Source organism: Microtus pennsylvanicus, chromosome X (assembly GCF_037038515.1).
Source record: "Microtus pennsylvanicus isolate mMicPen1 chromosome X, mMicPen1.hap1, whole genome shotgun sequence".
In the NCBI taxonomy this organism is placed as follows: domain Eukaryota; kingdom Metazoa; phylum Chordata; class Mammalia; order Rodentia; family Cricetidae; genus Microtus; species Microtus pennsylvanicus.
Genome location: NC_134601.1, coordinates 18,011,365 through 18,035,623, shown reverse-complemented (window position 1 = coordinate 18,035,623; position 24,259 = coordinate 18,011,365). Strand labels below are relative to the sequence as shown.

At 50.7% G+C, this 24,259-nt stretch overlaps 1 long non-coding RNA gene and 1 pseudogene across 1 annotated transcript; one reads left to right on the top strand and one right to left on the bottom strand.

Moving 5' to 3' along the window:
• Positions 1–8,903: 8,903 nt before the first annotated feature.
• On the top strand, positions 8,904–9,077 carry LOC142841868 (small nucleolar RNA SNORA70; annotated as a pseudogene).
• A 4,137-nt stretch (positions 9,078–13,214) lies between these two features.
• On the bottom strand, positions 13,215–17,995 carry LOC142841514 (uncharacterized). The gene is made up of 4 exons (XR_012909081.1): positions 17,951–17,995; positions 14,781–14,902; positions 14,195–14,264; positions 13,215–13,316 (listed from the first exon to the last, which is right to left on the bottom strand). It is a non-coding gene; the product is annotated as an uncharacterized LOC142841514 (long non-coding RNA).
• Between the last annotated feature and the right edge of the window lie 6,264 nt (positions 17,996–24,259).

The window sequence follows — 24,259 nt, the reverse complement described above, 5'->3', positions numbered from 1 at the left end:
GCTTTATCTGTGGGTGCTGAGGGCCTGAACTCAGGCTCCTGTGTTTGCACCTTAAGCACTCTTCCACTGAGCCCTCTCTCCAGCCAGACTTTTCTAAATTTATTTCATGAAAACATGGAGCATATCACCTGGCCTCTTGCCATTCTGTTCCAGAGGAAGTACCGTCCTTACCACTGACATCAATTCCTCACCACTGACATCAATGACTTCTCTTCCTGGTGTATTAAAACGAAAGAGGAAAAATATTTTGAAACAAAGTGTGCTGTTCTCATCATCTCCACGGAAAGCAGTGTCATTATAGTGTTTCTAGATTCCATAGCCAGCATCTGTTCCTTACACTTTTTCAATAGTCATCCGTGAAATCATGAACACACACACATACATGTCACATATACATGACACACAGAGACACAGACATACAGACACACACATACATATCACATATACATGACACACAGAGACACAGACACACATACATATCACATATACATGACACACAGAGACACAGACACACACATACATATCACATATACATCACCACACACAGAGACACAGACACACACATACATATCACATATACATGACACACAGAGACACAGACATACAGACACACACATACATATCACATATACATGACACACAGAGACACAGACACACACATACATATCACATATACATGACACACAGAGACACAGACATACAGACACCACACAGACACACACATACATATCACATATACATCACACACAGAGACAGAGACATACACATACATATCACATATACATCACACACAGAGACACAGACACACACACACACCACTTAGGCTTGACTCTCAGACCAGTTGGTCCATGCACCTCTACAGGCCTTCCAGAGAGTCACTGTGACCCATGTGCTCCCGGAGAGGCATGTTGACTAGGCATGTGGCAGGTTTCCTGTGTGGCAGAAATTTCAGGTGGGGGAACCTAAAGGCCCCAAGAAGCTTGAACAAGAGTTATTAGCATCTGAAACCTCCTGCTATTCCAATAAAAGTTCACGCACATAATCCACTCAGTGCTCCACCCACCAAGAGATTTTAGGATGTCCCCCGGGGTGGACACAGCCTTACAGGGCCCTTCTGTTTTTGTTGTTGTTGTTGTTTGATTTTTTTTAACCTTGGGTGATGAAATCTGGGGTCTTGGTGTCATGCAATGTGATATGCATGAGCCTTGGATGCGTGCCAGCACTGTCAGGAACTTTCCCACCCACCAAGCGATTTTAGGATGTCCCCTGTGGTGGACACAGCCATATGGCAGTCCATCTTGTTTCTTCAAACCTGGAATGATTGAATCGGGGTTCCGGGTGTCATCTGACCTGAGAATCAGACCTGCCTCGGATGCGTTTCAGAACTCTCAGGGGCTTTCCCACCCACCAAAAGACCTTAGGATGTTACCCAGGTGGACAGAGCCCTACAAGGGCCTATCTGGCTTGTTGTTGTTGTTGTTGTCATTGTTTCTGGTTTTGTTTTTTACCTGGGGTGACTGCATCTGGGTTCTTGGTGTCATCCCACGTGGGATTCGGATCCAGCCTCGGATGTGCGCCAGCACTCTCACAGGCTGTCTTCTCCCCGCTTGACATGGCTAGAATCTTCTTGGGCTAGACAGGACTCCGGTCACTACAGATACCAGGAGGAATTACAGGATGGCCATGGGAACAGGGACTTGGACTCCACAGGATGTGGCCAGATGCCCTGGCACTTGTACTGCAGCAAGGAGAGGGCAAGAGGATGTCACCACAGTTCAGTTCTGCACCATATCTCTATCTGAACGTGGAGCTCTCAGACCCACTACCTCTCAAGATTGGTCCTCTGCTGCGTTCCCGACCCTTGGGTAGGAAAATCCTGGGCACTGCCGGTGTAGGAGGGTCATCTGTCTATGTGTTACTTTCATTGGTTAATAAAGAAACTGCCTTGGCCTTTTGATAGGCCAGCCCTTAGGTGGGTGGAGTAGACAGAACACAATGCTGGGAGAAAGAAAGCAGAGTCAGGCAGATGCCATGAAGCTCCGGCCCGAGATGGACATATGTTAGAATCTTCCCGGTAAGCCACCACCTCGTGGTGCTACACACATTATTAGAAATGGGTTAATCAAGAAGTGAGAATTAGCCAATAAGAGGCTGGAACTAATGGGACAGGCCGTGTTTAAATGAATACGATTTGTGTGTTGTTATTTCGGGTGTAAAGCTAGCCGTGCGGGAGCCGGGAGGGACGAAAAGCAGGCCAGCTTGCCTCATCACTACACACTGCCTCCCGCCTGTAAAACAAGGCACCAAATGCCCGTGTCTGGTTGGGAAAGCCAACGCATTGAGGACCTACTCAGTCACCTGGGCCACGTCTCCCAGCTCATAAGGTGTCCCACTCAGCCTGCCCAATCCCTGTAGCCCTCTTGACCCCTCCCCAACCTTGCACTCTGGGGCCTTGCTCAGTCCCATTTAGAAGCAAGGCTCCTGAGATCACCCCACAGGTTTCCCTCGGTCCTGCCTCTTTGAGATCCCACTGTCCTGGTGCATGAGCTAAGTAAGGTTCCTCTCGGATCCCTATCACAACTGGGGAGACTCATAACACAGTTACTCAATGGCAAATCATCCATGCAGGTATTCTCCCACCCTGGGAGCCTCCTTCTCCTCAGCGAGTGGTCGTGCCTATCTAGGCCCCACCTCCCAATGCACATCTCTCTGACGGGCTGCAAAGGCATACACGCCCAGGATTAAGTCGCCTGAAGTGGCACTTGTGAGATCTGGATGCAGAAGTTGCCCAGACGTCGGATGCAGAAGGGGTCCAGTCCTGCCCCACCCCCTGCAGACAGGCATTTCTGTCGAGGCAAGGCCCTTGGGTGCATGTCAGTGGCCCCAGATGTCCCTTGAGGACTCCAGCTGGACACAAGGAGGAAAACATGGACAGTCACTACTTCCCCTTCTGTACCTCACTGCCACACCCAGCTCTCTTCAAACCTGCCACCCTCAGAACGCCTTCCTCTACTGCCTTCAGCGTCCTATTTCACTACCAGGGAAAAGTGGGTCTTTCAAACTTCACCTCACAGATAAACCTTGGCCCTTCCTCCTCAAGATCCCACTCTCCTCCCCCAAAGGGCTGTGCATCCCTGCTGACCTGGGCTTGCGATCTAGTCTGCTATTTACCCTGTCCACTCACCTCGGTGACCACACTTGAGAATGCCCCTCTGAGAGGCTCCTTTCCCGCCCCCGTCAGACAGAGGCCCCACCTCTGGCACTCCCGAGGCTGCCTGCAGGCCCTCGCACAGGTGTGATGCTGTCCATCAGTCGCCCATTCCCGACTCGGGCCCTACAGTTGCCTATGTGCTTGATTAAAGGGCCCAGAGTTACCTTTCAGACCGGTGAGCCTGTCAAACTCTTGCCAGTGGAAGCATCGCAGGACGACCCACTTGTCCTGTCAGGACCCACAGACCCCAGGAAGGAAAGGAACACAAAACGGCAGACGTGGAGAGTCCCTACCGCCTCTCTCAGGCCCCTGACTCTGCCCCAACCAGTGTTCTAGGGCTCAGCTACCTTCATCTCCTCTTTTCATTCTCGCCTCTGGCGCCTCTTGCAGCCTGAAGTGGAAGTGAGGCTCCCGAAGTCACCTCACAGGCCACCCTGACCCCTCTCGCTCTGTGGTCCCTCTGTCCTGCGTCAAGAGCTTTCGTCTTCCTGATCCCTCTAAACCACCCAAGGAGCACTGGCACGGTACCCCAAAATCCCCAAAACAAAGAAACAAAAAACCCCCACCACTCACCTACAAGCCTCAGCTCTGCTAGACAGCCTCCCTCCACTCAGAGGTTGGCCACGGTTAGTTTGGCCCCACCTCCCAATATAACACTCTCTGATTGGCTGGCCTGATACCCCTTGCTCCATGCGCAGGGGCGGGCCAACATGATGTGCCTGCGCCAAGGGGTTCAGCATGCCTAGCTCGACCAGTCACGCCCTCCCCTTGAGGCATGGCCCACGGCCTCATTTCATTGGGCCCTGGTCACACAGTTAAGCCCATCTTCCTGTGTATATGTCTGTCTCTGATTGGATGCCACCGGAAGGGGCGTATATGTGCCATGGGGGCCAGTGGGTCCGATGGGCTGCTCTCGGGACATGAAACATAAGCACTTACACGGAGAGGTCAGGCGAGACTCCAGGGCTGGGCTGACCTATCAGTCAGAGCCAGGCGTTTACCCTGGGGCACAGCAGTTGAGCAACCTGAGAGGTCCACTGTGCTTTTCTCTCCAAATGGCACTCTGGTTGCTGATGGCCCGTGGCTGTATCTCAGAGGTCTCAGGTGTTCATCCTGTCCCCGAATAGTACACAGGGGCCAGCTGTTGGATACCGCACGTCCCTCCTCTAACACCCTGTCCGGCTAAGACCTCCCAGGCCCTCTATTTCTCGAACCTCTCCTCTGACGCTCCAGAGGTGTCTAGTCCAGTTCGAGGCTAAGGCCAGACTCAGGCACATCACATCACAGGCCCTCTTGAGCAAGCCTCCCCGGGATCCCCACCATCCAACCCCAGGGGCTGTGGTTCAAGCATTACTTGCCTAAAACCTCACCAGAAGATGCCCTTTCACCCAGTTATTCACTAGGTGATCCTAACCCAACCACACCTTCGAGAGCTTCCTTCCCTTCAGAAACCAGCCACAGATAGTTAGTCCCAGCCTTTCCGATGGACATGCACCCCTTTTTGGCTGGAAGGGCGTGCTCACATGCGAGGCAGGCACAGCATGGTCTGATGAGTACGGTGGCCTATCCAGGCGTGCATGCATGCCTGACGGATGGCCATCAGGCACGTCTCACGATGCACACTCTGCTCCCCAAGGGCTGTAGAGGAAGGTAGTCTCTGATTGCCACGGCTGGAGCCTCGCCGTGGAGTCCCTTAATGGTCAGTCACCTTCACCACCCTGATCCAACAGAGTAATCTCAGATACTTATTTCTATTTTTATAGACATGAGGGTCTCATGCAGATAAAGGCCACCTTCCAGAGGATACAGTTAGGTTTGATGACATAGCACCCATGCGTGGGAACAAACCTTTTTAGTAGGAAGGGGGCCACTAGTTCTTCCTGCCTGCCCGGTAGGCTTAGACCCAAAACAATCACACAGAAACTGTATTAGTTAAATCACTGCTTGGCCCATTAGCTTTAGCTTCTCATTGGCTGACTCTTACATCTCAATTTAACCCATTTGTATTAATCTGTGTATTGCCACGTGGCTGTGGCTTACCGGGTAAAGTTCCCAGCTTCTGTCTCTGGTGGTGGCTCCATGGCATCTTTTTGACTCCACCCTTCTTTCTCCCAGCATTCAGTTCAGTTTTCCCCACCTAGCTAAGTTCTGCCCTGCCATAGGTCCAAAGCAGTTTCTTTATTCATTAATGGTAATCACAGCACACAGAGGGGACTCCCACACCAGCCCTTCAGGTCTTCTCTCAGGCTGTCTTAGTTAGGGCTTCTATTGCTGTGATACAATCCATAACCAAGGCAACAACAGAGAGGAAAGAGTTTATTAGGGGCTTATGCTTCCAGAGTGGTAGGGTCCATAATGGCAGGGAATGCAGGTGGCACACAGGGCACCTCCCGCTGGAAGCTGGAGCTGAGGGCTCCCATCTCAAACTGCAACCAAGAAAGTCAAGTGAAAAGGGAGGATTTTGAAACCTGAAGGCCACCCCCCCACACACACACCCCAGCGAATACTTCCTTCCCTCAGCAAGGCCTCATCTCCTTAGCCTCTCCACACAGCCACCAGCCACCATTGGATCTCAGAGAGGAAGGAAACTAAAGGCAGGAAGGAGACCACAGTCTGGCATCAACAGGTAAGCCTGACTCTGTTTAACCCAAGGACAGGGACTCTCCACCGGATCTATCAATCCCTGCTAAGTCACAATGTAAAGAACCTGGTCTGGGTGACCAGTTTGGGGACGACAATCTATTTCCTCTACCCCTCTGCCGGCCAGCCAACATTGAAAGTAGGCCATTCAACAGAGCAAAATGTTACCCACTTAGGCTACTTCACAGTCACGCTAGCTATTGTTGTTCGCGGTGTCCTGCATGTCCTGCCAGTGTGCAAGGGTTAAATCCAAAGGAGCTGAGCAAGTCACTCCCATGTTGTTGGTTATGTTAGTTCCGGGTCTGGGAAGATAGGGAAATATCCCACAAAGGAAGCGAACGAGAATAATCATAAGACAAATTAAGACGACCAGACTCTCAAGGCTTCCTGGAATTCCAGGGGAAGACTATCCTTCCTCCAAGGTGGGAGATGCCCAAAGACACTCCAAGTCAAAGGTATAAATTCCACAGGTGGCTCCCTATCCTCTCCCTCCCCAATTCCGTCCAGAAGTTTCTGAAAGCGAACAGTCAGACCTCAGGTAGAATCTCTCAGGGGTCCCTCCTGGACCCCTAACCCAGTCTAGGGATCGAGACAAAAGGGTGCGATATTCAATAAGCGTATCATTACACAAATGAAGTATGGACATGCGTATGTCCTTGGTTGGCCGGTTCCTTTCTGTCCTTGGGGTATGTAGATGAAGCATACTTTGGACATATTTTTAATTGGCCAGTTCTAGGCTATCCTTGAGGCAATGCTCTCCCATATGCTACTGTCTCCTACTAGATGGCCCTTGTCACATATGAAATGTTTTAGCCTAGCCTAAACAGCGTGGTGGAAAGCAATTAGATCAGTCTGACCGGTTTTTCATTTCTCTCATTACCCGCAAAACCTCAGCACAGCATCCCCCAATATCCGATCACCCACCTAGCCATTATCACCCCAGTGCCTTTCTCCTCAGAAAGAGGACATATGGAACCAGTCCCTCTCCTCCCCAAGATTGCATCTCTATGATTGGCTGGGAGAGGGTGTTCCAGCAGGTGGGGCCTAGCACATGCCCACGTGAGTGGCGGGCTTAGCAGGCATAAAGGTGAGCACGGCAGGCTCATGCGTGAGCCGTGCCCGAGAGATGCCTCAGAGGCGTGCCTGCATGAGGCAGACCAGGAGAATGTGTGCTCACGAGGGAGGCTGTCCAGCACATAGACGCATGCATGAAGAAGGGACCAACAGGGCCCATGTATTAGATTCGAGGAGGCTTTCCAGGGCGTGTCCCCCCATAAGGGCCCTTATCGTGAGGCTTGATTCATGGCTGCAATGCCTTCAGCTGCATTAGGGCTATGGTAGTCAGAAGGGGATGCACCTCCATAGTCTCAGATATTTCAATTCTTGTTCCCGAGTTGGTGTTGCTTTTGGGGAGGCTCAGGAAGGGTGGCCTTGTGGGCAGAGGTGTGTCACTGGAGGTGGGCTTTGAGAGTGTAAAGCAGTGGTTCTCAACCTTCCTAATGCTGCAACCCTTTAATACAGTCCCTCGTGTTGTGGTGACCCCAACCAAAACGTCGTTTTCATTGCTACTGCATAACTCTAAGTTTGCTACTGTTATGAACAGAAATGGAAATATCTGCATTTTCCGATGGCCTCGGGAGACCCCTGTGAGAGGATCATTTGACACCCCACCCCCGAGGGTCTGCAGCCCTCAGGTTGCAATCCACGGGTTTAAGGAATCTCAAAAGGTGCCATGTCGAGTTTGCTCTCTCTAGTCCTGGCACCAACGTGAATGGCTGAAGGGACTCTGGCTAGCTTGAAATTGGTGTGCATGGCTCTGGCAGGCTATGCCCTTCTCTCCCATTCCCTCTGCCTTGCTGAAGACTGTTAGATGACATTCCTAAAGCTAGCCACCAAGGTCCATTCACTCATGTGGTCACTTCCTCTTCCTGAGGTTGACTACCAAAGTCCAGCAATCAGAAGCTCCCTTTGCTTCACCTAATAAACATGGCCAATTAAACTTAAACCCCTCACCCTAACACATGCATATGAGAGAATCCGGTATAAGTCAGGGTTGTCTAGGTGAATAGAACCAATAGAGAAATGTACACACACAGACACACAGACACACACACACATTCACGGGGTGGCTGGAATTCTTTGAATGCCTTACCCAATTGGGTGATGGATTGTTCACAAATGGCTTTCTGCATGCCAGACAGTGGGATAATTCAGTATCAGCTAAACTGACAAGCTGGAAGCCTCGGCTCAAGGAGAACAAATGATGTAGCCGCAATCCAGGCCTGGAAGCTCCCTGGACTGTAGTTGCTGTGCATCTCCATTAGATGGCTGGAGGCTCTGGAGTCTTGTGGCCATGAGTGATGGTGACGGTACTACATGCTCTAGCTCAGGAAGGATGGAGCTAGGCTGCCCTGGCAGGCTTTCTCTTCTTTAATTCTGCCTGGGCTCCCAGACTACTGCATGGAAAATCCACACCCAGGGAGAGACCTCCCCGTTACTCTCCTGGAAATCCGTCCTCTCTGACAATGGTTCTAGAACAGACACACCAGAAGTGAGCTTCCCTAATCTTACCCTAGGCGTCTGTCAGTCCAGCCACGCTGACATCATAGACCAACAAAGACACGCTGCCTTATAGTTAGAGGAGACATTGATAAGCTCAAGGAAGTATCCTGGGTGGCCATCAACACAATACGGCATGAAGAAAATGCTGTGTCACATACAGCATACAGTATTTAACACATACATGACATGGCACATTCGCATGACCGACAAGCAAAGGAAAGCCTGTTATCCACAGGCAAATGGATGCAAAGGGACATCACATAACAGCAAGAGAGCCACGCCAAGTGTCACATGTTCCCTTTTATCTCATAATGAAAACCCGCCCACGGAAAATCCAGGCACAGCAATACTCTTAAACCTCAGAGCCAGCATGTCTGGTATGGAGGACAGACTGCTGGATCCATCTGCAAAGCTCTCTGGCCACTCTGCCTGACAAAATCAGTGAGTTTCATGTTCACTGAGAGACTGTGTCTTAAAAGATAAGGTAAATCTGCAGCCAACTAAGCTGCACGGGAGGTCCCCTTTCTCAGCGGGGCCCGCTGTGCAATGGTTGCCAGCAGCTTCTCACTGGGGCCATGTGTGCAATGGTTGCCAACAGCACACTCGTTCAGTGACCTCACCCTGTTGCCTGTATGGGCTCCCTGAAGGGACCTTGGAGACAATCAGCTGAAGGCTCTTCGAGCTCTGACCTCAATGTCACCTCCAATCTAGGCCCCAGACACACACTGGGAATATGCTCGCAAAGACTCAACAAGGAAACACCCAGGAAGATAAATGTCAAATGTACTGAACACAGATTCTCGGGATTCCTTCAAAAGATACAGCACAGGACAAGAGTAAGAGATTGACAGAAGAGTCAGACAAACACACACGCACGCACTCGCAGAACTACGTGAGTAAAATTAAACTCTAAAGAGAACACTAGAAAATGCTCGTGGAAACACCCGCCTAAAATACTGAAACTGTAAGTACCTATGCACACACTCACAGATAAAATATTTTTGACCAAAGGGAAGGGCAGGGATCTTCCAGCCAGTGCTGAATAATGCCAGAAATGAGTCTGGATGTCTTTGGGAAAAGCCAGAACCCCACTGCAAGCTCTAAGCCAACAGGTGAAGATCTGGCTCTACCTTCGGAACCGTGTTAACAGTCTAGCGCATCTGAGCACGAAAGTACGAGTTGTGCTCTACTGTATGTCTGAGTGAGCAGGGGGGGCTGGTTTTCCTGTAAAGGCCCATTTGCAATGCAGTTGGCTCTGTGACCTCATGAATGAATGAAAGCAAGCACGGAAAGGCAGATCCCACCGTTATTTATTTCTTCCTGAAATAAGCAAGGTAACATTCACTTTGGGCAGGTGACAGAGAACCAAAGCAGCCTGTGGTAGAATCAAATGACATTGGCTTCCTGAATGTAACTGGCCCTGCTGGGGAGAATGTCAGGGTCAGGAGGGTCCACCCTTAAATGTTGCTACTCACAGAACTGTTGGGGTTCACTTCATGGTCAACAGAGTCTCAGTACAACGGAACATCCAACCCTGCTGCCAGTCACAGAAATCGCTTCCCGTGATGTTTTGTGTGCTGAATTTCAAGAACGCGTTTGAAGACATGCCCTTCAGTGCCAAAAGCAACATAACAAGACCTGACCTGTCACAGAGGGAGATAGTCCGTCTAGCTGGTGCAAAAATACTATAAAATCATTATTCAGATTGAAATTAACATAAGCCCCACCTCATCTGTGGATTCCCACCTCACTCACCAAAATTAAGCACAAAACGTTCCTTTGTTTATTCATAAAGTATTTTTAAGACACCGAGGGCACAGACTAGCTTCGAAGGAATCCCTTCTCCCACCCCCCCAAAAGTTCTTCATCAATCAGTCATTCCCCGGAGTGTGACATCATCCCATCAACTGTATTATCGACCTAGTAAGAAGGGCAGGGAAGACGAATAGCAAACATACTGCAGCTCCTGTGGTCAAACATTCCACAGCAACTTGTCAAAAACTGCAAGCACTCCATACACAAAGTCTAGAAAGGCGGGGATTCTTCACGGCTCTGCTTTCACCCTCCTAGGAAACTGAGGCAGGGAAGTGACTTATTTTCTGAGCTTTCATGAGGAGCAAGCAGCAGGACTATGGATGCATGGCAATCAGTGGGGTCCGGAGAACATGCTCCTCACCGCCAGACTGGAATCTGTCCCATCTCCCTCAGATTCCAGGCTCTGCTTCCCTACTTTTGGAAGTCAGCATCTTTGGGACTACCGCCCTGCCCTCCATCAGGATGAAAGACTCCTCAAAGACAGCACTACTCTGTGTCCATGAACACTTAGCTACCTCTGAACGCTAAGCCTGCACCTGCTCTGCCACAGCCACAGGGACTGCTCTCACTCTGCCTCCCTCGTCACTGTGTCAGAAGTCTACCTGGGACCGCACCCTCACCCTGTCCTGCACCTTTGGCATCTGCACTGCAGGGATGGTATAGCTTTCCCTCTGAGCACCCAAGCCCATCCCTTCTCCTGCGCTCTCCAAGCAGAGCCTACTCCTCCTCCCTCCTATGCTGGCTCCTAAGCCATGACCACACCACCCCTCCACAGAAAAAGAAGCAAGCTGGAGAGGACGGCCAGTCACTCGGGGACACAAGCACCACCCTCCCTGTCTCCCTATGCTCATGTCCCGTCCTGTCCTGTCGGGTCCCTTTCCATGGCGATACGCAGCAGCATCGAAGCATCAAAGCCCTGCCACTTCGGAAACAGACAAGGTGGCTCTATTCCAAGCTAAGAGCGACACTCACAGCGAGGTAATCTTCTTGCTCCCTTGAACTCTCCACATCGTCCAGCCACCCCTGATGCAGCGACTCAAACATCTGGGAGTGCATGGCGTGAAGCTCTTGCCTGTGAAACACAGTCACAATTACTGAGCACTGTCACGCTGTGTGAGGCTACGGCAAGGACGCACACACTTCACATTTTGAGACAAGAGCCAGGCGCAAAAGAGAAAGGGGAAATGAATTAAACTGTCTCCTGAGAGGCGGAAATATTACTCTCGTCCCAGAAGAACTTGTCTTAATTTGCTACCACCGGTGTCATCACTTTGTGCGTCTTCCCTCTGGCACGCCGAGGATGCTCGGAGGCATACGTTTCCCAAGATTGCATTTCCGGTTTAAAATTAGATTCATCTTCCCTTCCCCTTATGGAGTAACCTAGAGATCCTGAGAGCCCAAGTCCGTGTACTGAAGGCAACATACCCTTCATCTTCTCGGAGTCACATACACAAAAGTGCACAGAACCATTTCCTCAAGTGGGGACTACGATTTACCAAGGAGAGCGCCGATGGCACATCCTAAAAGGTACAGTTTTGAGGACCACAGAGGCCTGGCCTTCCTCACATGACATTATCTGTATTGTCATCTGAGAAGTGAGGAACTGTTCTCTTACCAGTCCTGCTGCAGCTAACACACCTGAGGGCATAAACGAGGGGGACGGTCCTCCAGCTATGGACAGGACTAGCTCACAGAGAAAATGCAGCTACCTAGGTCCCATTAGCGACTCCACTCAGCAGTGTCACAATGGCAGGCGGGAGTGACTTTGGAAGGAAGAGCAAAAGCTGTACAGGTTTCCTTTACAGAGGGTCGGTCACAACTTTACCTTGACTTCTGCTGCGCTTTGAAAATACTGTGGAGGTTTGCATTCAGGATTCTGAAAGAGGCATGTATATCCATTTCAAACTGCTTCCTCTTTGCCAGAAAGGACCGGGTAATGTCCCCTAGTCGACAAAGGAAATGGTATCACTTTAAATCAAATATCCTCAGGAAGAGGCGCTCTTTCATCCCTGACATACCAACCTACACGGTAACAGGAAGGAGTATGTACAGATCTGGTGTTCATTTTGTTCTTTGTTCTATTTTTCTTTTCTTAAATTTTAGACCGCCTCTTGCGTAGCCCAGGCCGGTCTCAAACCTGAGAGGTAGCGAGCACGACCTCCGGTTCTGGATTCTCCCGCCTCTACCTCGTCTGTGCTAGCAATACAGAAATGGGGGCATCGTGCTTTGACGAGTGACCACCACTGACAAACCATTTTCTGGAAACCTCAAAAACCAAGCAGTTCATTTGTACCACAAAGAAGGGATGCTGTCGGACATCCTTGCTTGCATGAACTGACTCTATACACCGGCAAAGAATTGACGATGTCTCTCTTGTAATGCTGTTTTAGGGTCACCTACACAAGTAATAAAAAAAGCTGTCTCAGCTTGAGGGGCGTGTGGTACTCTGACTTGGTTACCGTGGACGACAGACCACAAGCTAGTGTGCATGCGTGACGCTGATGTTCGTTCGCAAGCCATGACACTCTTCTTGCCGGGCCTCGGCCTGGCTGCCTTCACCATTCCCTGACAGGCTCACGGGTGTGTATGGCCTAAATGCTGCTCTCCAAGCCTTTCTTGGGCAGGGGTTCCTGGAGGACGGCAACTTTGGAAAGCCAGAAAAGTGACTTATTTCACGTGAAAAACAGCTCAGAAATGCCACATACCATTTGTGCAGTAAGATAAAAAGCAGAGATCAACCTGCTTGCCCATCATCTTCAGTGCAATGCAGGAAGCAGGACACTCTCCCCCCAGCCCCCCGCCTCAGTGACAGCTGCAACATCCCCCTGTTCAGAGCAGCTAGTGAAAAGTTAAGCTAAAGGTAGCCCCTAGATGACAATGGCAATTTACTCTTCCAATAATTAATAATAATGATGATAAAAATTCATCCCCTGAGCGACAGAACTGTTAACAGACTCCTGTTGTCCTGCTGACAGGCGACCACGGTCTCACCACGCTTGAGTTGTAGGGTCGGAAAGAAAGCTCCTGGACTAGCAAGACCTGCTCAAACACACCTTTGAAATCCCGTATCCTCTTCTGAACAGGGTCCCTGTGGAAAATGCACACAAGAATCCTTAACTGAGGACAAACATCCTAACTTCGCTCTGAAGTAAAGGCAGGCAAGGCACGCGATTTCGGAGAGACCAGCACTCATGTGAGGCAAAGTCGGATTTGCCTCTCCCGGGTCAATGGTCTTATTCCTTTATTCAGGTTTTCACTGTGAACCAAAGAGCTCACTGCAGATACATATGGGCACACGGTTAAGGGTTACTTACTGGAGCGTGGGTGACTCAAAGTCAGCCATATCCCCAGGAAACCAACCTCAGGCTGGGTGCTGGATGACGCATGAAAACTGCATCCCTGGCCTTCCCAGCCCAACTGCACTGGGCTCCACAAAGAGTCTCCTCTCAGCAAGCAGCGGCTTTGTGTTATGTTGTGACAGCCTAGGGGTTTTTATACTACATGTTGACCGGAGCCCATTGACTGTACAGCACTGACGAGTTTCATAAAGGTGTCCAGCTGTCTTTCCTGAACTACAGCCGTATTCACTCTCCTCCTTCCTCAATCCCCTCCTGCTACTTACTCCTCCTCTAGTTCCAAGCAGTGTCTCTTCAACCTTCATGCCACGTGACCACACTCCACCTCCAGAGTTGGCCTCCACTCCTCAAACCTTCCCCTCTATTGGCCATTGCCTGCCTCTCCCTAGTCTCCCATCTGAGTTTGGGTGATATCATTTTATGGACCTATTTATAATCTGGGATCCTCAAATGAGAGAAAACAGCTGACTGTCGTCTCTCGTGCTAGCTTATTTCACGAAACACCAAACTCTCCGTTTGTAGCCGTCTCCCAGAAAAGAGCAGATGTTTCTGCACAAAACCACACTGAAACTACCTCCTGGGTCAGGCCAAAGTTGCTTTAAGACATCACCTGGCCTCCTGCACGTTTGATCCTGAGGAACAGCTGCCCATCTCACTGGTATCAGCCGCCGGATTGTTTGCTGCACCGAGAAGAAAGGAAAAACCTTTGTGAATGAAGTGTGCTGTTCTCATGGTCCCACGTGGGAAACAGCTTCAGTCTGGGGTCCACAGAGTCCATCGCCGAGGGCAGTTTGAAAGTACTCTTCCAGGAACTCATGACCCACCCCAGTCCCACCCAGGTGAAATTCAACTAGGCCTGAGTCTGGGGACAGCAGGTACTTGTGTTTGTACAAGCCTTGCAAGGAAAACCACCGTGGCCCACGGGTTCTTCAGAGGCCTGTTGGCCAAGGCCAACTCCCTTGCACCCCAGCCACGGGGAAGAACATCGGGTGGGGACAGAAACCCAGAGCGTGCTTGAGAATCACTTCTCAGCACGCGAATCCCCACACCCACACCTGGAACTCCGTGGAAAGACCCGGTGAGTACTAGGCCACCCCGGTGCTCCACCCGTCAAGGAGTAGCAGAATGTCCCCCCTCGTTTAGGATCCCCCCCACCCATAGGCCCCATATCAGTTGTTACCGGGGGGTGACTCCACCTGGGTTCTGCAAGTCATCTGGTGGGAGATTCTGATCAACCCTAGGGCGCTTGGCACTTCTCTCTGTATGTTTCTGCTCCTTGCTTGACATGGCTGGGGCTCTGCGGGGCTGGGGACGACTCCTGAAATGTTGGTGCACACAGACAGTAAAGACACCGAGAAGAATGTCGTGGTCGCAATGGAAACAGGGACCCGGACTGCACAGGCTGTGGCCATGAGTCCTGGCACTCTCCGTGCTGCAGCCAAGAGGAGGTAGGAGGAAGACACTGATATCCCGCAACACCCAATCACATTCTGTCCCAATTTTCTGTCTGGATGCAGAGCTCTCCACAGCCCTGTAGCCCTCAGTCTCGGCCCTTTCTGCTGACTTCTTGCCCCCAGGATAGGACTGCTTGGGCTTGCCCCCAAACCAAGTGGCCATTAACCCAGACACCAGCCCTCTGAAGGCCAGTGGGGGTCACTGGGGCCAAATCCCTGTACTTCACGCTCGAGTCCTGCTGAACACTCAGCTGAAATCCCTACCCACTCTGAGTCTGCATGTCTCAGAAGCAACCATGGACTCCAACATCCTTGAAGGACCCAATGGAGGCAAATGCAGAGGTTCGCCAATATACCCACGCACAGTGAGTGACACACAGCCTGTAAGCGGGCATGAGGCCCCTGTGCTCACAGACAAGCACTATGGGAACTAGGAACGGTAAGCACCCAGGCTTATCTTGTCAACAGCAGGGATGCCGACGTCTGTTTTCCAACCACAAGACCTGGAGAGGATGCTGTTATCAGCCTGGTATTTGTGCTGCCTGCAGAGCCAGACCACACCCGGATCTCCCAGATTATTATGTTTGACTCTCCCTCCCTAGATCTTCAACTTTAGTTTCGTTTCTCGGTCAACAGAGCCCATTCTTAGGGGAGATGGCCCATGGATATTACAGCCTGGTGACCTCAACGGTATCCGCGTGACTGAGCCACACCAGACCCCAGGTCCCTAAGCTATAGAACCCATCTTCATGGTAGAGGTCACATGTACGTTGCAAGAGAGTTTCTATGTAGTCAGGCCTCCATATTCATCCTGAACATGTTACTGAGATCATCGTTACCAGAAATTTTTTCCCCCAAATTGTGCTTTATTTAATCGTGTCAAAAACAACCCGCCTGGGGTCAGTCTCTAGAAGTTTGAACCAACATCCACTAAATAACTAAGGTATCTGCAGACAGATTTCATTTTGATCTCGTGGGGATCGTTACTCTTTTCACCGTGGCATTTGTAGGGAGCCCCATGACGATCCACACCCCTCTGTGATGAAGTGCAGCCCCCGGGGGCCTTTCTATTTGCCCCTTGACAAGTCACCTCACAGGCCAAGTTTGGATCTTCCAGGCACAAGCCTGATCACCTCCGCACACTCTGACACAGTTTCTCTTTGAATAAGCAGTCACCCACCAAGAGGAGCCTACTCCAAGACCTTTCCCTCAGCAACCTCTTTCTCTTTAGAGGAAGGTAACACCTACCATTGCCTGCCTCCACAAGCATGCTTTCCTACTGGCTGGAACAACTCCTGTGCATGAGAAATGCCTCGCATGTGGGCCCAGCTGGTGCACAGACACGAGGAGAGTGTGTGTGTTCGTCTGTGAGTGTGCATGTTTGTGTGAGTGTGTGTGTCTGGCAGAGTGGGGGTGGGGTAGTGCCTGGCGTGTGTGGTAGGTGACACAGCACCAAGTACTGTGGATCCAGGCTGACTCTGATTTTTGAACCACCAGATCTTCAGAAGAGGGACCCACACAGATAACGTGACCACACTTCAGCCACACTTCCCTGAGAGTTCTCTTCCCTTGGGAAGCTTGTCCCACCTGAGTGGGCCCCACATCCCCGAATGGGATGATGTGTGATCAGGTGGAGAAGCATGCAGGCATGCATGGATGAGCCTGCTGCAAGGAGCTAAAGGACTAGACCCATGCAAGTAAGGAAGCTTGTGTGTTGACCTGGACTTGAAGGTGCACACGACTGGTCCGGGAACTGCAGTAACGGGGGCTCGAAGGGACAGGACTTCCTTCACCAGAACACATGTTGTCCTGTCCACTCCTTCAGGGCCCTGCGGTCCTGACAGAGCTTTCTCAGATCTCCCCTCTGTCCTTGATTGCAGTCTGATGCAGAAGGGAGGCTCCAGACACCACCTCAAGGGCTACCATGGCGGGCCCTAGTGACCAGTCACTCGCCAAGGTGGACCTGCTTCACCTCCATCCTCTGAGACTGTCCTTCCACTCGAGGGGGATCACACCTAGTTCGTCCTCACTTCCTGAACCTAAGAATCCCTGATTCTGGAAGACCGGAAAGGAGGGTAGGCAAGGGTCTAACCAAGGCTCTTCCACTTCCATGGTAAGGTTCACCTAGAAATCATGTCTAGGAACTCTGGGCTTGCAGTCACACATGGCTGAAAAGGGACCCCACTATCGAGGGTGGGAAAGGCCCAGAGCACCTCCTCTTTTCAGTGTGCCCGCCCGTCTAGCTCTCTGCCCTGGACCAATCTGGAAAATGCCCAAGAGGTACAAAAGGTGCCTCCTGGAAGGTCCCTAGAGCAGCAACAGGGAAAACTGCCCTGCTCAGTGCCCTCAGGCCGTGAGGCCCCAGCACAGCTTTCTCAGACTGCTCAATCTGGCCTCCTCCAGTCACATTCAGAAGCGAGGCTCTGGACATCACGGGCTCTCCTGGAGCCCCATACCTTGTCACAAACCTAGGACGACAAGATTCACGTTGATCGCCACAGACCCTCCTTACCCACGAAGGTGCGTCACACCTAGCTAGGCCCACGGGGCAATGACACATACGTGACTTGAGTGTTGGGGTGGCACACGCGTGTCCCGGAATAGAGCGGATTAAGGCTTGCGAGGACCTCAACACCCACCGCCCCTTTCATCTAGGCCCGCCCTCCAAGGATGTCCTGGAGGACATCGGAAGTGCCCAGGGACCTCGGAACGGGCCATGGGGAGGTCCCTAAGTCTTTCCCAAGCACCCGTGTTTCTGGTCTGCTCTTCTCAGTCCCGCGTCCCTCACAAAGCATTCCTAGACTTTCCTCCGGGAACCTGGGCCATGAGGAGCAGAGATGTGGTGTGGAATTCAGGAGCCAGGCATCAACCACCTCAGGGAAGATCCTGGGTCCTAACACCTGGTCACTCACCTAGAGGAATGGCCTCAGGAGGGCGACCCGAAACCCGGCTTCCCCTAGGCAGTGGTCACAGCCAGCTAGTCCTCACTTCCGGTAATTCGTCGGTCTCTGTGGAAAAGCATGGGCGCGTGAGCATGCGTGCTCCTGTCCAATGTCTTTAGGCCCGCCCAAACCACGCACAACCAAGTATGCATGCAGGCATGCACACACGTATGCATGCGTGGAAGGGAAATTTCCCTGTAAGGCTCGGGAGGACCTTAAACACCCACACTCGTGTTTTGACTCAGCACAACTGTGGACCTGTGGACCCGGATGAATGTCTCACTGACCCAGACATCAGAAAGGGCCATGTGGCAGGTCCCTGGTCCTTTGTGAGCACACATATCGTCCCACCCACTCTTCTCAGTCCCTGTTTCCTATCAGAGCTTTCCACACAGCCCTTCCAGCCTCCTCCACTCCACTGGGGAATTTGGGCTCAGGACGTCATCTCAGAGACTAACCTGGGTCTCAGTAACTACTCACTCACCCAGAGGGACACAGCTCTCCACAATCCTCAGACTGACTCCCTTAGCTCTTTGTCCTCCGGGTGGGCGAGGGAGGGGGCGGCATCCCAGGTCGGCCTCACTATGGGGAGGTGTTCTACCTCTATAGTGAACCATGTCAGCATATGTGAGCCAGGCTGGCGCTGGTCCGTCTTGAGACCGACCCTGCAATGAAGCATACTTGACTTGGAGCTTTCGGTTGTGTGTGCACAAACTGGAAACTCACCTAGGAAGGGCTGAAAGTGCCCGGAACACCTCTGCTCCCTGTTGGCAATGTTCACACATGTGGAAGTAAGGACCTGTGCGGAATGGCGGGAATGCTCAAAGGGTACTGAACGAGCCATGTGGAAGGCCCCGAGTCTCTGCAGGGGCATACAAGCGGTCCTGCTCACGCCTCGGGGTCCCTAGCACCTTCATGAAGCTATCCCAGGGAGCCCTTCTGGGCTTTGTCCACTCCAGGGTGGAAGTGAGGCCCATGATCACCTCGCAGGCCCTGAAGCCTAGTCACTGGCCTTTAGATGGGAGATGTCCCCCTATAGGCCTTGTGGTGTCACCATTTTCACAGGCTTTCATCCATGTCCGTCAATCCAGCCATTCCCTGGGATGAGTGCCTTTTAGAGGCCCTAAGACCCCAGGCCTTAATGTCCTAATTCTTCAGCTCCTTCCCTCACTCCGCCAGTGTCCCCCAGGCTCCACTTTTATGGGAGCTTTCTAACTACTGTCAACATACAAGCAAATGGAAGGAGAGTCCTCAAACTGTCCCTGCCACCGCTACTGCTGCCAACAAGATTGGTCGGATCCATGAGGCGGCTGTTTTCAATTCCAGCCTTCTGCTCCCCACCATGACTTTTGGTATTGTGGTCGGTACAGGGCGGATCACGCCTCTGGGTCTCTCTTTTTATTAAACTTAAAATCCCTGCAGCTCAAATTTCGTGGCTTTTCCATACACTATATGTCCCGCTGCCATTTTGACTGAGGTCAGGTGAACTTACCATCATCTTAACTGAGGTCAGATGACTTCACCGACATCTTAACTGAGAGCCAGGTAGATGACCAAGTCCTGTCATCTTTACTGAAGTTTTCCGTCTGCTCCCCCAGTGCTGACTCTGTTGCTTGTGTGTTTTGTGCAGTGGCACGCCTTAGGTTGGCCGCACCAAGAACATGCACTTTGCCCAATTCCTGTTCCCTCTGTGTGTATGTTCATACATGTAACTTAGGTGCACCTATGTTTACCGTTAAATGTAATAATTGTCTGTTCATTGCATCTCATTTCAGACTGCAGAAACAGTAAGTCTTATGTTTTATGCTGGCATGTACTTTTAAGTTTCTTACAAAAACACTTTATATTTGATCCAAACCTCATTTAAAATGTAGTAAGATGTTCTCTACTATTGTCAGTTCGGCCGTTAACCTTCTATTGCAAGCATTTTTTTTTCCTTCTGTCATTTTACAAATGTAAATCTTGCCTGATAAATTAAGAGCCGGTACAGTCAAGCTCAGGCCCGGCTCTCCAGGCAGATTCTATACTGTAGTTCCACCTGATAAACGGCCCACAACTGCTCCGAGATCTGGGAGACATGGCATTTAAATATTTAATTATTAATAAACTTTTCATAACAAAAAGAGACAGGTTGGCTCCTAGCAGCAGCACTCTACTTCCTTCAAAGAAGAGAGAAAGCAAATGGGCACAGAGCAATGTCCATCCACACTTTGCTTCGACTGCCAAGCGCTGACCACCGAGAAAAACTGCCTTTCATCTGAACTGAGGATCTCCAGACACGAAAAGAATCTCTGGAATCGACAGCCTAGCTGCTCAGGTCAAGGTAGGCTTGTCTGCCTACAGATTTTGTAGCCCACTGGATCTTCTGGAGCCTGGCAGGCCCTGCTCTAAACATCAAAAGGCAAATGCGACCTTCAGTGACCACGGAGAACCCTGAGGTCTAGGTGCCAAACAAGTAAGTTCTCTGTCGTTTTTTAATCAGTAATTCAAGTAAAATTTCATCCTTCTCAAAGATCTCTGATGCAGTTTGACAGCTGAGAGGTATTGTCAGTTTAAAAGGACAACCTCACCAAACAAATTTCAGTAAAATACAAGACCTGCAGTTTATAAACACAAGTTATCAAATTTCTCTCACACACTGTCTTCCATCGTCTTAACACTTTTCATTTGCAATAATATCTGTCACAGCCATTCTGATATAAATATGCTACTGTTTATACAATGTATATGTCTGAAACTTCTTTTTTCACAAACCCTAAGAATTCTTGTGAGTTCCAGGAAGCTTAATTGAAGGATTCACCATAAACTGTCTTAAACAGGTGTCAGAGACACTAGACATTTCCATACCAGAAACACCAGACAGGAACAAACAGACCAGCTACCCCAGCATGTGACCAGCACCCAGCCTTCTCACGTTCCTCAACAAGATGATGCCCACAAATATGCAGGAAGCAGTCTTAAGAATCTGCCACCCCAATTCCTTTAACCAGTGGTGCCTAACATCCAGCCTTTTTATTATAAAAATCAGATGGTAATGTAATGGTTTGTTCTGTTCCTGTAAGGGACAAGCCACCCCTACTCCCTCCCCCATCTGCCCAGGCAAGGTGATCTTCAGATTCCAGCCTGATTCTCCCTCTGAGAGAGGCCGCTTCTGTCTCTTCCGTCTCCCCATTTCTCCCCTTCCACCATCTCTGTTTCTGTCTCTTACTCTCTGCTTCTCTCTCTGCTCTTCTCCCCTTCTCCACTTTATAACCCACTAAATAACTATCCAAACTCTCTGTGCATGGTGTGCCTATCTACATCTAGTGTATCTCACCCACCGCGTGGCTCCCTGCCTGGGATCAGCCTGCTTCAGAGACCTATGGCGTAGTGTCTTGGCATGCTCATCTGTCTGTCTCTGCTCATGGGACTGGCTGCCCCGTTGAGGTCTCTCACACACCACTTGGCTCCCTGCCTGGGACTCTTTGGCCCTGGAAGCCACTGCAGCCACGTGGGGAACTATGGCATCCCTGCCTGGATTTGGCTGCTCTCGGGACCTGCTGCCCACTGCCTACCACCATTTCAGGGACCTGAGCATGGTTTCTTGTCCTGCTGCCTGCTGCCTGCTGCCTGCTGCCACTTGGGGATCTGCAGCATTTCACTTGAACCATAACAGTTGTTCTTGCTTGACTCATGTCTGTGGTTGGGCATGTGCATCTGGCCTCAGTAAGCCCCTTCTGCCTGAGTATCACTCAGGCTGCTTCTCTGGAGGACCTGGGTGCCCAGTGATGACTGCAAAAGTACACAAGGGTCCCCTGACCACTGTACAGGCTCATTTGTGCCCAGCCTTTTTAGACCTGCAGTATGAGGGTCACCTTTCTGATTGCCTTCTGGAGCCTTTTCCAATCTAAAGAATAAGGGAGACTCCTGGCTGTCCTGTGTTGTCCAGCCTGGGCTCTGATACTTCCTGGTCTTACTGTCCTCTCCCAAGGACTGTGAATGCATGATGACCATGCTGTGCCACCTTATCATCTGGGCATGCATGAACCATGGGGGCTCAAAACAAGTTCTATGATATCTGACCTTAGGGAATGCAAGAAACTTATGATGGCAGCAGTTAAATCCACCCCACTTTACAATTTAGGAAGGAAATTAAGAACTACAGTTAAGCATAGGAAGCATCCCAAGCAAGGCCTTGGTGCTGTGGGGATTTTCAATGCTGTATCTACTGTGGGGAGCACCTCTGTGTCCAACAAAATGGGAAACGTTACATCAGTCCATCACACAGTCGCTCCACCCCTGGGTATGGGCCAATCCCCTGAATAGAAACCTTTGAACCAATGCTCATGGCAGCCCTTTTGACAGTGGGAAACTCCCCAATTACCCACTCATGATAAAGAGACACACCAAACGTGGTGCATCTGCACAACAGAATTCTATACTACCCAGCCCCGAGAAGGAATGCACTGCCACTCCATGAATGTTGGGAGCATTTTCAGTGAAATCTGTCAGACAAAAGGCACATTCTGTAATGATCCACTCCTGTGCCATGGGCAGAGTAGACAAACCTGGAAGAGGTGAACTTTCCACGCTGCTGTCATCTAATCTAGTGAGAAAACATGCCACTAGATGCAGTGATGGCTGCATGGTATAGTAGGCATGCCTTCAGGTAGCTTAGAGGAAGACGTTTCCTCTGTGCCTGTGTTTGTGTGTGTGTGGTGTGTGTGCGCGTGTTGTGTGTGTGTCTGTATGGTGTATATGTGTCTGTGTGGTATGTGTGGTGATTGTCTATGTGGTATCATGTGTGTTGGTGTATGGTGTTTCTGTGGTACATGTGTGTGTGTCTGTATTGTGTGTGTGTGTCTGTGTGGTGTGTGTGTGGTGAGTGTGTATATGTGTGTAGTGAGTGTCTGTGTGGTATGCATGTTTGTGTGATGTGTGTCTGTGTGATGTATGTGTGTGTGTAGTGTGTGTGTGTCTGTGTGGTGTGTGTGTGGTGAGTATGTATATGTGTGTAGTGAGTGTCTGTGTGGTATGCATGTTTGTGTGATGTGTGTCTGTGTGATGTATGTGTGTGTATGGTGTGTGTGTGTGTGTGGTGTGTATGTGTGGTATGTGTGTGTCTGTATGGTGTATGTGTGTGTGTGGTCTTTGTGTGGGTGTGTGGTGAGTGTGTGTGTGGTATGTCGTATGTGTGAGTGATGAGTGTCTGTGGTGTGCCTGTTTGTGTGGTGTGTGAGTGTGGCTGCCTGGAGCCCAGGTAGAAAAACCGAAAGATGCAGGCTCCCCCCCCCCCCACGTGCTCGCCAGACCATTTTCGGAATTTGGACCTCCCACTGTGGTAGCATGAGTTCCCCCTTGGTTAATAAAGAAGCTTCTTTGGTCAATGGCAGGGCAGTACAAAGTTAGGTGGGAAATTTAAAATGAATGCAGGGAGAAAGATGGCAGAGTCAGGCAGATGCCATGCACCTGCCAAGAGAGACAAGACACTGGAAAATTACCGGTAAGCCACAGGCTCGTGGTGTTACACAGATGAATAGAAATGGGTTAATTTAAGATGAAAGACATAGCTAGGAATATGCCTGGGCCGTCGGCAAAACTGTGTTGTAATTAATAAAGTTTTTGTTGTGACTATTTGGGTCTGGTTGACCAGGAAATGAACGTGAAGTCTCCACGTACACATATGATCACATAAACATACGTACCACATACCAAAAGATCTGCACACTCTCTCACACACATATCCACACAACAGGAGCACACACACAAACACTCACAAACATGCACGCGTGCAAGCGTGCTCACACACAGAGAGATAAATAGAGACAGACAGAGAGAGACATATGCAGAGACACACACACAAAGAGAGAGGGGGTTGTCCTTTGAAATCAGGCTATCCCTAGGGTCACAACATTTCCAACCCCTTCTTTGGCTTCAAAGCACAGCCTCAAAGCACACGTGTTCCTCTCCTTCAACGTGAGTGAGCAAAGAGGGAGGTAATGGAGAAAGCAATGGGACCTGCCCCATCCAAGGCACCCTAGAGAGGACAGGGAGTATGGGGAAGAGTCAGAGACACACAGAGAGACACAGTGTCATCAGGAACCTGGTGTGCTGTCTGGGTGCGTGGGGTCCGTGCAGAGAGGGCAAGTCTGCGCATAGCTAGCTAATACTCCACCCATAGCTGGTGACGGTCCAGACAGGAGACCCCACGGGACTTCTCCACGCTTGGGCACAGGCCACAGAGGGCTAGGCCCGGCCTGAAGCTAACAGGAACTGCCGAATCCACGAGACAATCTGCAA